Raw genomic sequence first — 10,902 nt, forward strand, 5'->3', positions numbered from 1 at the left:
TCCTCCTTCAAATTCTGGATATTTTTTCTTGTTTCATTGTGTTCTCTGATTGAGTCTTATTTTATTTCTTCAAGTTTTCTTAAGATCATTGCATGCAATTCTTTTTTAGACATTTCAAGGATTCCCTGTTCCATGGAGTCTGACATTTGAGCATTACTATATTCTTTTGGTGGTGTTATTTCTTCTTGTTTATTTGTAGTTCTACTATTTTTTTCTTTGATGTTTGGTCATTTGGTAGACAGTTTGCTCCTTTGTTACACTAGGTTGGCTGTGGAGTGGCCCTGGCTGCTACTGTGCTGGTGAATTGTCTTTGCTTGTCAGTAGGTATGGTGATGGCTATGTTAAACCACCTTGGGTCCTGTTCCAGAATCTGTGGCTGTAGAGTGAGCCCCAGCACTATGCAGGTCTCCTGGGCTCACCTCAGTTGCTCAGGCCATGGGGGATGGCACTCCTCTCTGGGTCCAAGGAAGGAGAACAGGTTGCCTGCACCATGCAGGTCTCCTGGGCTCACTTAGGTGGGTCAGGCTGCAGGGGCTGGTGCTCCCTTCCCCTTTATTTTCTTTATCTAGAAATATTTGTATTCTCTCATCTGTCTATAGATTCCAAAAAATCTATGAAAATTATACTTTTTGAATCAAATCAAAAAATATGACTTTGCCTGTTTTCCTTCACTCCTTTACTTCCTATACCTGCTGGTCAATTAAAAAACACTGCCTTCTATTGTTAATTATAGTATCAATATGTATATCAAATGAATTTTAAACTCTTTGGATGGAGGTAGTAATCATAACCCACAAACAATCTACCATAATATGAGTATTTTGAATGCAGCAGTTGTTCAATTAAAATAACTTGATTAGTTGGTTATGAAAGACTGATCAGTCTTTCTAATAACTAATACAAAAAACAAATCTTTAAGCATTAGAAATAATATCTCTTAAAGATAGAGTAAAAAGTTATATTTAATGTCCAGGTGCTCTCTCGGTCAGCAAGGCCTGGGCTCCAGATTTCCCTGCCCGTGGCCACCCAGTGATCCCCCGCAGACTCCCTATCCCCCCCAGTCAGGACCAGATAAGTTGCCCTCTGCGGTGTAAGCTGAAGAAGGATCCCCGAAGGTGGGTGACTGCTCTGCCCACCTATTCATCCCGCAAAGGAACACTTAGACGTGGCGGGGGGTTCCGTCAAGCAGTTCCGTTTATTGTCTTTTAAGCACTTGTGTTTATATCTAAGCAAGCGGGGATTTCCACACTGAGAGCCAATCACTGGAAAGGTCACATGTGCGTGCGCCTTACTTTCCTATGCTCAGCCTACTGATCATGCACTGATCACTAGCGCGGAAAAGCGCAACTACCAATAAAATTTTTGCGGAACTAAAAGTGACCCTACCCCTTTGCTTCCTCTAGGCGCCATCTTGTGTGGACCATGCGGGTGGGGAACTTAAACAGTTGCCATTTGGTGTGGCCTCCTTTCACCCTAGCAATTGCTATAGCAAGTGGAGCGGTTGCAGCCCAACAATTTAATTTGCAAATAATCGAGGTCAATGGATGCTTGGCTTTGAAGAACGAAAATAAAACATACTGGAAAATTTTTTAAAAATAAAAATAAATAAAAAAACTACTGACTAATTTTTCAGAGATTGAAAAATGCTAAAATATGATAAAAACTCTAAACCACTCCACTCTTCTGACATTTTCTGAAGAGAGAAAGACATCAGATCTGATAGGTGTCACCAACCACATAGTTGCTTAACAACTGATCACTAAGATGGAAGTAAAGTGCCTTGGTCTTAGGCATTATAGAATGTGACTGCCCTTAAGTTATTCCATTACACAATTATACAGAAATACAAAAACACAGAAGGACAAAATACCTATAGTCCTCAAATGTGAAATTAAGATGACTAACCTTTGAAAAACTAATTACTTTAGCACAGGCATCAGTACATAACCACTTTGTCCATTTTACAGGAGATATTTTTTACTTCATAAGTACATCACAAGTAATAAGAATTTAAAAAAATAATCTAAGAGGGATACATATTAAAAATAAAATAAGAGCCTTCATTTTCTTCTCTGTCTCTATATTTTCAATTTATGTACTGAAGTTGTATGATTAAAATTAAATTAAAAGTCCTCAAGTTATTAGCAGTGACATTTCTAATTTAGATTACTTAATGATTTCATTTATGATAGAACAAGCTCTTTAAACTAGTGAGATATATAAACAAAATAAATAAATTAGTCACATCAAATGGGTTTTAAATGCCCATTGGTTAACTTTTACTAACCAGTTGCAATTATTTTTTAAAATAATCATAGTCTAGTCGAAAAGCCAGAGCTACACTCATATTAAAGAGAATAATATAATAAAGGGGAGATGAGATAATTTCCTAATTGTCGAATAGAGACTGGATGTAAAAATGAATTCTGCAGTATAAAATTGTCTGTATTGGTATTTAGTAATTGACTTGCAAGTAGCAAAAATCACAATCACACACAATCCTTCGGTTTAGGGCAAATGATGGATGGTTTAAATATACTCCCAGAGAGTAAATTCTCGAAGTCTTGAGACATATTCTCCTTTCTCCCCTGTTATAAATTCTAAAATGTCACAGATGGTGACCCACTACAAATTTACAACAGCCTGAAATAATCTAGCTGAGTGTTGGCAAAAGGTTATAAAAGTCATGATTTGTTTCTGCTTTCAGATTTACCCCGGAGTATTCCACATACATATGTTTGGTATGTAACACATAGAATACTTCAAAGGAAAGTGAACACTAACTGAATCTTTCCCTTATAAAGAAGGTGATTTAAAAATGTTTGTTTTCACTATGATTCATTGATTGCTTCCAAAGTAAATTAGACTATCTTACTACTGACAGTCACCTATTGCTTCGCAGAACATAGTAATGAAATGTGAGAATAAGTAAAAGTCATATTTTTATATCAAATTTGTAAATTATATTCATGAAAAGTTTCCTAAAAGGTTAATTTAATTAAAAAGCTAAATTAAGTGTGAAAGTTATTTTATAAATTCACTATTTGAACACTTAAAATATCCAAAGTATGCAAGTCAATGTTCCACTGAATTGACTTACTTTATATTTTAGCTGTTGTGTAAACACTGTAAAGTGTCTCTAAGTATACTTTTCATGCTTAACATTGTTTTGGGGGTATGTTTCCCATAGAAAAAGTTGCTCCTTTTCTTTCTCTGTAGTCCCCTACACACAATACGTAGGCAAGTTCTTTTCCCCACTAGCACATTTATTATTTCTTATAAAATCTATGGTAAATTGTATCATAAAAATTTTTATAAATATTGAATTTTTTAATACTTGGAGTTTATTCAAGCATTTTATCATTTTTCTTCCAATGAAATGCAGCTTGCTCTGAACTTGTACAAATCCTCTAACTCCTTTGAAAATTTCATAGGTGAAAATCAGTCAAAATTATTAATGTGCTAGTACACTAGAAATAATGTAATTATTCAATAAATCTTTAACTGACATGTCTATCCCTTAGGTAAAGTATAATTCACCTGCTGAAAAGAATTACTTTGAACTATATTTAATTCTAGGCTCACATTGAATTAAACTTTAACACATTTGCATTTTAGTCTAAAAAGTGAAAATTTTACAAAAAGAAGAAAAAACACTTTTTTTCTTAGTTTTTATCATTTGGGGGAAAAACGTACATTTTAAGGCATGAAAAGTCAAACACATTAATTAAAAAACTTCATGTGTTTTTGAAAAAATTATCATAATTGAAAAAATATATACTCACAGTCATTTCCTCTATTGTCCTTGAGAATTTAGATTTAAAATTTTAGTTTCTTTTTGTTTTCTTATTTAAAAGAAGACAATATGATCCAAGATAAATCCTATTCCCTAGGTTTAGAACAAATTGGCAAGTTAAAAAGGAGTAAAATAACATTTCTTCTAAATGTTAATCATGGCAAAGAGATTAGACCCTACAGATTACTTACTCTGATTGAGAGTGTAATAATAAGAACTATGACGTATTTATACTTTTTTTACAGCTCTCAATACCCTTACATACTGTTTATACTGCCACAAGGTAGATATCTTCGTTTCGACTTTTTTAGGTAATAATATGGCTGAGGGGGAATAATTTGTTCAAAGTTCCTCAGATAGTCATGAAATTGACCACTATTTTCAACCACAGTGCCATCTATCCACTTAAAGATCTCCGAGATCCTCCAGGGAGACACATGTCATTGTAGCTCTAGAAATAGGGCAAAGACTGCTTCCATCTTGTCAAGCATACACAGTTTGTTAGTGACCAAGATGAATACTTGAGCGTTACTTGTCTTCCTGCTTGATTCTTTCACTGGTTTTATCTTTAGGATTGTTTTATCTCTAGATATGTTCAGAGGCAATTTTCAAAGCAGTAAGTATTATTGTTCATTCTGAATGAAGAAGAACTGAAGACCACTATCACCACACACTTTCTGATGAATACTGATCTTACATACAAATGTCAGTGTAGTCACTTCTATCTAAAGGTTTCCCATTAAAAAATTAATTAATTAACTGTTACATATATAATTCTTAAATAAACTGGGTTGTAGGGAAATCAACTAAATGTTGCAGTCAAAATTCTGTAGTTCAAATTGACAAAATTATGTATATAGCTTCCCCCATACACACACACACACACACATACACACACAATTACACAATCAATTTAAATTATACTTATTTTTATCTGGATGCTAAAAATTTCCTCAGTATAACTAAACTCCTGTCACAGGGGAAGTTGCCTACTCTGTAAACCTGGAGGTTAAAGGAGAGGAAATTCTTGCAAAATGGTTAGTCAGTAACTAACTACAGGAATCAAAACAATTCATCATTTTTTTGAAACATGACATTGATGAGTCATTTTGCCCGACCTTTTCTAATAGCTGTCAACTGTTAATGGTTCATATGTAACTGAATACAGATATAGAATATAAATTGCTTAAAGTAATGGAAAACCATGTCTTTGTATGACACTGTTAGTTATGCAGTCAGGATCTTTCTTAACAGTTTTGCATTACATACAAAATGGAGTGCGGTCTCACTTAATGAAAACACTATAAATGGAAAATTATTAATAATCTGCTACTGATTATGGGTATGTTAGTCATGAATGGGTGCCTTAGTGTCAACTGAGTATGCTCATTTTCTACCCTAATTTTATTCTTCTCTGCAGATTAACAGATAAAAGAAAATCAAGAAAAAATAAAGAGGTTACTAGAGGTTTTTGTTTTGTTTTTTTAATCTGAGTTCAGTTTGACGTAGATGCTACGGCTGCTTGAGCAGGAATTGGCAAAAATCTTCTGTAAAAGACTGACACAAATATTTTCAGTTTTGTGTACCATAAAGTCTCTATCCCAGCTACTCAACTGTGTATTTGGTAAGAGGAGCCATAGATAATGCATAAAGAAGTGAGTACAAGAGAATTCCAATGAAACTTTATTTACAAAACAGGTGGCCATTTAGATTTGGACTGACTTGAGTTTACTGACTCCTCTTCTGGAGGAACAGAGGCTTGAACTTAGAAGATCTGTGTACTTTAGTGCCAAGAAACTAGAGATTTGAGACAATACAAATTTAGTAAAAGGATGATTGGCTGTTATTAAACAGCAAGGATGAGTTTCAGTCCAGAATGGTATCCGTCATTCAAAATGGTTCAAAAACAAATGAAAGAAGAATCTTCAAAGGCCTTCTACACACTGATCTTGTCCTTCAGGATTTGTCAAGTAGTGAGAGACAGATACCCATACAAAACTATTCATAAGAAAAGGCAGTGTGTAATCCATACACTAAGGTATAAAGAAGGATCTACACAGGAATAAATTTTCTGAGAGATTCTGAATACTCAGTTTAAAATCCCAGCTGCAGGAGATACTTATGAATGAAACAAGAAATATTGGGAGAGCTTGCCAAAGAAGCCATTTCAGACCCTTCATTTGGTTTTTATATCCCTTGGACTCTGGCCTTAGACTGTCTACCATGCTCAAGCTTGATTCTCTCATAGCTTTGTTCATAGGTCTGATTTCTGTTCTCTATATATGTATGGACACTAACTCGATTCATCCTTGCAGAAATATTCCTCTTCAGTAACTCATTACCCAAGGTTGTAATTTATACCAGATAGAAAGAAGCGACCACCAGGAATTGATCACAGAGAACCAGAAACTGCAAAAGCAGAATACAGAAAGAATTTCTTAAAAGTACCACACCAAATGATTTGCCACGAGGAACTACTCAAGAGAAACTGGGAATTAATAGCACTTTCTATGTGTTTTTATATATGTGTGTGTGTATATATATATATATATTCTTAAGGAAGTATATCAATATCTGTATAGAGTGCTCATTTAATATTGTGAACTAATTTTCAATAAATGTTTTGGTTATCTTTATAAAATATCAGGAAAAAGTGCGGAGGAAAAATAAATCCTGAACCAAGGAGACCCCCCCCCCCCCACACACAAAACTAGCTGTTTTTATTTTAATTAAAAAATAGTGCCTCTTTATGAATGTTTTCTTAGCTGTAAATATTCTTTTCTAAGTTTCTACAACCTACAAGTACTTCCACTGCTAATAAAAGACAAAGAACACAAGCAAATATGTGTAGCATGTGTGTCTTAGTTCATTTGTGCTGCTAGAACAGAATACCACAGACTGGGTAATTTATAAAGAACAAAAATTTATGTTTCACAGATCTGAAGTCTGAGAAGTCCAAGATCAAAACACCAGCAGATCTAGTGTCTGGTAAGGGCCTAGACTGTGTTTCCAAGATGGTACCATCAATGCTGAATCCACCTTAGAGGATGGCAGAAGAGCGAAAAAGAGCAAACCCTCTCCCAGGAGCCCTTTTTATGGTAGCATTAATCTATTTACTAGGGCACAGCCATCATGACCTAAGCATCTTTCATGAAGCCTCACCTCCCAACACTGTTGCTGTATTAGTTTGTTTTCTGCGGCTTATAAGAAAATACCTTAAACTGGGTAATTTATAAAGAAATGAAATGTATTTACTAGGTTTTATAGACTGGGAAGTCTAAGGTCCATCTGGTGAAGGCCTTCTTGGTGGTGACTCTCTATAGCAACTCAGGGTGTCAGATGGTGAGAAAACGACAAAAATTCTCTAAGGATCCCACTTGCTCTCCTTATAAAGCCACTAGTGTCCCTCCTGTGACAACCCACTAAACCATTAACCTATTACTGCATGAATGAATTAATCCATTAATCAGAGTATGGTCCTTACGATTCCATCACCTTTTAAAGGCCCCACCTTTCAGTTAACATAGTCGGATTTTTCACCCTCTTAACACTGTTACAGTGGAGATCTAGCTTCAATGAGTTTTGGAGGGACATTCAATCCACAGCAGCTGCAATGGGAATTAAGTTTCCAACACATGAAGTTTGGGATACACAGTCAGACCACAGAAGTTTCTTTTGTTTGCGTAGCCAGCATCATGCTCTCATTTGTTCCTTGAATTATAAATTCAATAAATCTTAGAGAAGGTACTATGCATCAATCACATACCACATAGTGGGTAAACCACATATTCTGGGCATGCAGACAATTAACTAAGATAGTATAATATAGTGAGGATTACATAAACTTTAGCAATCCACACAATTCATTTATTGCATCTATTAGATGAATAAGAATTATTAAAATCTTCTCAAGTGATCCCTTCAACAAATATCGAGTCCTATTTTACCAAATAGAGTGCTTCAAGCTGAGTTTCCGGCAGTAAACTTAAGTTGATAATTTGGTGGAAGTTATAGACAAAGAAACAGGAAAGTGTAAGCCCGTGTGATATTTACTGGGCGCTCACCAGCATAAGTTACGCACGTAACTCAATTTCATAGCTTAGGAAAGCTGCAAGAGAAGGAAGTAACATCTAAGTTGGTATCCCAAGCACAAGTGTATTTGTCCAGGTGAGCTGGGAAAAGGAAAAGTGAGAAAGGGCAGGTACTAATTAAGAAACTGAATAAAATTTAATATGTATTTTAATTAGAGTAAAAGTAGGTCTATTCTCCCTGGCTCCTAACTCAGTCTGTGCTAATGTGCTTAAGGAGTCACCATTAAATCACTGAGTCTAAGGGAGATTATGTAGGGCTGTAGTGCTTAGAACAAATTTAACTGAATTTCTTGGGGCTGGAGAGTTGTTTGCATCATCACTGGCATACTGTTATTTGATTCTGTTCTAGGACAAAACAAAAACAAAAACTTCTAAAGAGCACTCTTATGGACAATGTTTATACTTTGGCAAAAAATAGTTTAAATGAAGGAAATCCATTCACTCATTAAAGAAGTGCTCATAATTACATGGTGCATATTTATTTTCTGGAAAAAATAGAACAGCATTGTTCCATCCTCACGATTCAAACCCACTCCCCTCCTTTCCCCCAAAAATGGAAGCATAAGAAAAGTAACCTCCTTTAAAACTGAAATTTTTGTGTATACAATGTAGGTCTTAAGGAAAAGTTATCAAAAGAACACATTCTCACAGTTTACTGAGACAGTTTCTGTATTTACAAATAGGTGCTGTTAGGTAACTGTGCAAAGAACCATTCTCATGACAGATTCTAAAACTTCCTGGATCTAATAAATGGCAAATAACTTTATGAAAATCACCTCTTTCTGTGGCCCCCAAATATCTCCAGAATATATTGTTTTCCTACTGTAATTCTCTAAACTGAAACTAAACTTTAATTCACCTTACTTTAAATTTTATTATTTGTTTTATGTAAAAATGAATAATTAATACTTATTTGCTGTCAATTTTCTTTAAAATGGTTTACAAACATTAAGTTTGTAAAAAAGAGAAACTTAAGAAAATCCATTAAGTTTTAAGTTAGGGTGTAACTCAATTAAATAAACAAAATTTTCTTTTATTTCTCTAAAGAGTACTTTAATTCTAACTGGACATTATATACTTTGCATAACTTAAATGTGAAGAGCCTCCTGTGGCAGCCTCTGATTTTACATGTTCCCCCCTTAAAGTACGATTTAACTCTTTCGCATTACCCAAAGCAAATCCATGTCAAAAGAGCAGAAAGAAAAATGCAATGAAGATTCTTTAGCATAGACTGGAGGTTGATTTACACGTAAAATAAACTACATTTTTATTTTTAAATTTGCATTTTTAGACATCTCTTTCCAAGCCTCTGTCAACTGAAAGATTGTTTTTTCTCTCCTATTCATACTATCCCTTTGGAAGGCTTTCCCTCTAACAAAAAAAATATCTCTTCGCAGCCCAGATCGATTCATTTCTTCCAGAACGAGCATACTCCCCTTCCCCTGACAACAGACCGAAGCCCTGGGTTTTACTGGCCCTATGCTCTCTATCACGTAGTTTAGGAAATATATATTTTACTTGAAAGCATGCCTCCTAGGGAATCTCACCTCCCCTCCCATAAGTATTTCCAAAATATTTACCCCCAAAATGGAGAAAGACATTTTTTATTTTAGTAAATATACAGAGAGAAGAAAAAGGGATAAGAAAAAACAATTGTAATTAATATTTCCCCCATATTTAGAAAAGACATGTGTAGTGCTGTTTTTCATACATTCAATTTGCAAATGTCATACTGCATATAACATTTTTTTCATTATCTGTTTAAGAATTGATTTATTGTGTGTATGCAATTCCTCCATTTGACTATAAACAAGGAATTATCCTTTCCTTATATTCCAAGTTTTTTGATTTTTTTTTTTTTTTTGGTAGAACAGTGTTGAATGAGTGAATATTTGAAATTTTCAAGTACCTACCATGCTGCCCTGCTAAAAATAATAAGAAGATAATCTGATTAATTTTATTCTATCTACTGAGAAGGCCGTGTTCTGTCTTTGCCGTGTCTTGTCAAATATTTCAGATAATATAGACCAAAAAAGGGACGAGGTTATCTTATGCTAAAAAATAAAAGATGGTTGACCAAATAGCCTTAATCATCCAAGAAGATTTTCAACATGCAACCTTTTCAGTAGCTGTTTTCCCTTGATATTACACAACTTAGTTAAATCCCACCTTTCACAAGCAAAGTTCCCAGTCAGATCTATGGTCATTTCTCTTTCTCTTTTTGATGGCATGTACTGCTTCTACCCCCTCATTAAGCAATTATTATATTAGCATATTTATTTCCTTTTTGTGCAGTTTCTCAAACTAATGAAAGAACTTCTTGTAGGCTGGGGCCATATTTTTATACTTCTTAGTCCAATCATAGTTTACTATCTAAATGTAAAGAGTGCTGATTGAGAAAATCATTTCAAACAAGTCACTCCCATTGTAATTTAGTATTACCTGGTATTTTTGCATTAAGAGAGAGAGTTACTATCAACAACAAAAACAAAATTTAACAACTTTCCCGGGTGTTACTCTGTGTCAATTCATTATGCAGAACATAGAATGTTTCAGCTATGCCATATACAAAGGCAAAGAATTAGTGTCATTTTTATAAACTGTGACTAAAAGGTACACAGTGCCCAAGGCTCTCTGATAGAACCGTCCCAACCCACACATTATGAGTGTCTCAAATCCCAGTGAAATTACAAGCATCGTGAATGTTATAGCACAGGTGAATTACAGTGACAGGACATTAAAGAGGAAGAGACAAGTCCAAGAAAAGATGGCAAGAGAACCTATTCCTATCTATTGAAGAAGAATTACTGCCTTTTTTTTTATGATATGTAGTTTATATCTGGAGTAATTTATCTTTGTAACTACATCTAACATATAGTTTTTCTGACCATAAAAGTGTTGAAGAAATATAATGGTTTTTCACTAAATTGTACACAGGTAATCACACTGACACAGATTCTCTCAGTGTATAAATGATTCCCTCTGAAACATTTTAGTCGACTCTGAAGAACTGCC

This window comes from Cynocephalus volans, chromosome 9 (assembly GCF_027409185.1).
Source record: "Cynocephalus volans isolate mCynVol1 chromosome 9, mCynVol1.pri, whole genome shotgun sequence".
NCBI lineage: Eukaryota > Metazoa > Chordata > Mammalia > Dermoptera > Cynocephalidae > Cynocephalus > Cynocephalus volans.